Raw genomic sequence first — 5364 nt, forward strand, 5'->3', positions numbered from 1 at the left:
CAAAGTCAAGAGAATTTCCTGAAGGCCATATCTTTGGACTCGGACCCCGGAATGGGGCCTACCTTATGTCAAAACGACCGCTCGAAAGAGCTTTCCAACGGTCTAAGCCGTGATCCAATTAGAGGAGCAGAAGTGGACAAAAGTCTGTTGAAGCCAACTGCAGCTGAAGAGGCCTTTTTGGATCGAAAAGAATTAGGGTTTTGGGCTTGATTCTCGCCCAAAACATGGCTCCAAGCCCATGCACGATTTTGGATCTGAAAGTATAAAACAAAAGCTTAGCTCTTTGTTAATGGTAGATAGGTTAGAGTAAAAAGTAGCCATTAAAGTAGCTTCTAGATCTAGTTTTTATTTAATTGTTTTTAACTAAGTTTAATTTCAAATCCAACTCTTGTTTTAGATTAAATTCTTAGAATCATTGTTCTTAATTAGTTTGATAAATAAAATAGCTAGTTTGTCAATTTCGATTCTTGTCATTTACATTTGTGTTAGATCTGATTCATTTATTACTTGTTATTCAATTCTTAGTAATTAATTAGATTTCAATTATTGTTTAATTTAGATTAGTAAATTTCAATTCTTTATATCATGTTTAGTTTAAATTTAATCAGAAATGATTGCATAATGATTCTCGGCTAAACCTCCATTAGAGGGGGTTGAGAAGCCTTGATGAAAGCTTGATTCCGAATATCGTAGAATCGTCGTAATCTCTTTTCCACTCTAGAAACGATTAGTTCACCATGAGAATGGGTTTAATCGTTCACATGCTAGTTATGAATTGGTAGGAATGCCATGTGTAATTAGGGATTAGGAAGAACCAAATTTACTTCGGGGCAGTTCAATTCGGGATTACGACGATTCGTCGTTAATAGGATTAAGTCGAGTTAAGATGGAATCAATCCCCCTCTAACTCCTTATCATAGAATCAACGTAGCATTCCCTTAGTTGTCCTAATAGTTGACTAGTGCATCTTGTGGGTAGTTGCATCGTAGTCTAGTTGCCTTTTCGTAAATCTCTCATTAGACCTTAAGTAGAGTTATTACACGCGATAACAAGCATGCGGAAGGACTAGGAGTGGAACGAATCACTCTACTCCACTATATCTCATAGGATTGAGAGTAGAATCAGAAGTTTTGCTGACTTGTGCACTGTTTATGCCCGTGTTGACTTTTCAGCTTTTGACCGGGCTTTACAAAGGCTTTGTCTCCTTGAATTTTGGCCTTTATTCACAGAACTCCTTAGCAACTGACCTTTGCTCATTTATCTCGCTAAAGTGGCACATTTCTGCACATAATAGAGTTTTAAGCCTGAAATGCATAAAAACACGTAATCAGTATTAACTCTTAATTATTACTCACATAATTGGTCTAAAAGTATGATGGTTAAGGGGTTAAAACTATAGTTTTGGGCTCTTATCAATGTCCGGATAGAAAGACCGCACGTCCACTTGCTTGATCACCACGCCATATCCTAAGAGGGAATTTAGGCCCTTTTTGGATCGATATAGCCAAAAAAATATTAAAAACCCAAAAAGATAGTTTTCCTCTAGTTACCCCTCCTGAGCCTTCACCTTTTTCTAAAAGCCTTTTTATTCTTCATCAAGAATTCCTAACCCATTACAACACACAATAAAAAACTTACCAAACTGACAAGTTGATAACTGGATGGATATCAGAAAAAGAGAAGCGAAGACCTTGTACAAAAACAGAACAGTTATTTGCTTCAAAAAGAAAAGGAAAGAGAAGAAAGAAAGACCCATCAAAAACTAAAACTCCAAAAAAAATAAAAAATCAAAGGAGTAAAAAATCGAATATCTCAAAAGTTCAAAATCAAGGGGAGACGATATCATAAACAAAAACAAAAAGAAACAAAAGAAAAGTTAGAGCTCCCAAAAACTCAAAATCATATGGAGTCACAAAGCCAAAGGGCTAAAAGAATGTATCACAATTCGGAAGCAAAAGAACAAAAATAGGTTGTTATCTAGTTATAAGTATCATGAAGACCCAGTTTCTCAACTTATTAGATTTTGTTTTTCCCTTCCTTTTTCTTTCTAAACAATCACCCTAGCCCCATAACTTCTAATAAAATACCTCTAGCTCAATTAGGAATAGGATGGTGTGATAGTAAGTTGCAAGCGTGATCAATCGACCCCAGTTTCTTTGGACGACATTTGAGTATGCAAAGAATATAAGTGACCGCTGCACTTGAGAGAATGAACCTTGAGTGAATCTCTCAGAGAGTTGTGATTGCAACACACCCCTGTGAGAACCCACCTTAAGGACGTTCTCCAAAAGTTTTGAAAACAACTCTGTTTTTGCATTTCATTGCTCATGTTTTGCACATTTATCTCTAGATGATTAAATTACTGTACATATGTTATTTTAAGTTCATAGGAGCTTGTCCTTATTCACCGCTAATGAGATGTATGGACTTCTAAGAATAAATAAGGAAACAAGACCCTTTGTACTAAATAGAAGAAGTTTGTGAGTACCTTCATTGGAAAACTCTCACGAGGCTTAAAGATCATCCACTAGGGAATTCCTAGTGGTTTAATGCCTTGTTGCATATGGTCAATACAATCACACTCTGTGAAACAATATTAGTATAACTTATAATAAATCACTCATTAGTTTTTTCTCTCATCCTTGCTTGAGGACAAACAAAATGCTATTTGGGGGTGGTGATCATCTCTCAAATGTGCGTTTTATTACCCTTTTATTATTACATTACAGCCCTTCTTACGTTTAATGAAAAGACAACTCATAGCTTTTATTGCCTTTTTTAGGTTACAGAGTGTTTCAGACCACTTATCATAAAAGCTATGTCTTAGCACCAAAAGGAGCCTTAATCACTCTTATTATGAAGACCAGAAGCTGCTATGAAAAAGTAGTCAAAGTCAATGGTCAAAGTCAAAAGTCACAATCAAAGGTCAAAGCCCTGAACTCAGAAGACCAGAGATAAAGGCCCTTATTTCAAAATATGGCATTTTCCAAAACCTATCTTGGTCAAAAAGAAATCAAAAAGCAAAAGCAAAAGCATAAAGTGAAGTGTGAGGTGTCTCAAATGTAATAGAGAAGGGCAAATATGTAAAAAGCATAAAGCAGGGGTATTAATCTAAAAGCTAGGGAGAGAGAATGCACCTAGACTTAATCTAGTGTCATGTAGGATTTAATTTCTAGTCATTTATTTTTCAAGTCTTTTTACTTTATTGTTCTTCATTTTCTTTTCATTTCAATCAATCAATCAATCTTATTTTGTTGTTCTTTGTTGCAATCTTCATTTCAATACTTCCTTTCAATGTTTTCATGTCATTTAAATCTTCAAACAACTTAAGTTTTCATGTTCTTCATTAGCTAAAAACTAAACAAGTTCTAAACTATGAGTCTACCTTCTTTTTTCTTCAACTCCCACATTTAAACTCTAAACAATCTAGGATGAACCACATTCAAATCAACTTTGAAGATACTCCAAACAATACTACTTCAGAATTCCAGAAGACTTTTGATGATGATTTCCTGGCGTGCGTGCAGTTCTCGCATGCCTTGCTAAAGAAATCAAAGTCCTGCCATTGGATTAAAAATGTTGTGCAGAGCATCTTCATCAAAGAAGTTGTCAAAGGAGGGTACGTGTTTTTCGGTGTCTTGGGCGTTTGCCAGGTTCATGTGAGCCACTGGAGTCTAAAAACCTAGGACGCAATTTATTAGTCCCCAAATGTGCGTTTTATTACCGTTATAATGCTTCAAATATGCCCTTCTTATGCTTAATGAACAGATAACTTATAGTTTTTGCTACCATTTGTAGGATATAGGCCATTTATAACGCATATTCCTAATATGTGCATTTTGGCACAAAAAGGATGACTATTTATGCTGCTTGGGAAGATTCCAGCTTAGGAGCATAAAGTGCCAGAAAGTCAAAGTCAAAATTCAAGTCAACTGTCAAAGTCAAAGACTCAAGGACTCAAAACTGAAAGCTACTAACTCAGGGAGCTAAAGCCAAAATCAAGACTTCTATTGTATGGGCTTAGGTCAAAAGCCTATAAGATTGTTTCCAGAAGGAAGGGTATAATTGTAAATAGTGTCTTATATAAACTAAAGAGATGTAGAGAATTAACCATCCAAGTATTAGGGTCCAAACCATTTGGTTTGTTATGAGTAGCATAACTTAAATTTACATTAAAGTCTTTTTATTTTATTTTAATTGCTTTATTTCAATTTCCATTATTGTTCTTCATGTTCTTATTTCATTCTCTACAAGTTCTTCAATCAAAGTCCTTATTTGCTTCCTTTACTTCATGTTCTTCAAAGTAGAGTGACACTACACCATAGAAAGTTTAGAGAGTTTAGTGAGAGATTTTCAACCCACCAAAACCATCCTCCAACCTTTGGATTTAAGATGAACAACAAACCCAACTCCTACTTTCTCAACTTGTCAGCAATCGTGGTTAAGTGTAATTAGGCCTGCTATTTTGAGGGGAATGGTTGGGTATATAGATTGGAACCCCAAATGCAACATTATTTGAGTCACTATAGTGGGCAAAGGGGCTAACGTTCTCCTGGTTCTGACAATTAAGTTCCAAAGAAATAGGATGATGCAAAAATCTTCCCTTTTAGTTTGTAGTACCCAAAGTAGATGGAGGAGAGGTTTAGAGATTTCAAATATTTTCGAAGTGCCAACCACAATGTGGGCTAACCAGTGGAGTACAGCTCGTTGATTTTGCTGCAATGATCGTTGGAGAACAACATGGTTTTGGGGGCTAAGTTCGCCATAAGAGACAATGGCAAGCATTAACTGCTTGACGGTGTCAAATATCGGTATCTGAAGATGCAGCTCAGGGTACGTCATTGGTATTTGAATGATCTTGGAGATAATTTCCAAAATCAATTCAAATTGTCGTCCATTGGCTCGGAAGAAGAAATTACCATTTTCGAAATTGCTATGTCTATAGAACTTCATAACCAAATATCTGGAATAAAACACTTCTGAATGATGTAAAAGAGGCATCCATCCTCTTCGTACAATTTCCATGTCAAAGTATGGATGAAACATGCCTTCATGAAAAAAATTTAATTTTTTTTGCTCAGCCACTATACCTCATTGTGGATTCATTGTAATTTGAATTTAAGGAAGAATGGAGAAGTTTGAGTGAAATGTATATGGCGAAAGATTTCAATCTTATAATAATTCACGGATCAGGATGGAATGAATGGTTAGATCAGGAATTAATGTGTGGACAAGACACAAGTGAAACATGTGTGTGTGTGTGTGTTTTTTTTTTAAAGATAAGCTAGGGTTAGGCTGACCCTCACCTGTATAAATCAACCAAGTCTTACATAGATCGTACCTATAGCATCCTCCTCTATGAGT

This window comes from Coptis chinensis, chromosome 1 (assembly GCF_015680905.1).
Source record: "Coptis chinensis isolate HL-2020 chromosome 1, ASM1568090v1, whole genome shotgun sequence".
NCBI lineage: Eukaryota > Viridiplantae > Streptophyta > Magnoliopsida > Ranunculales > Ranunculaceae > Coptis > Coptis chinensis.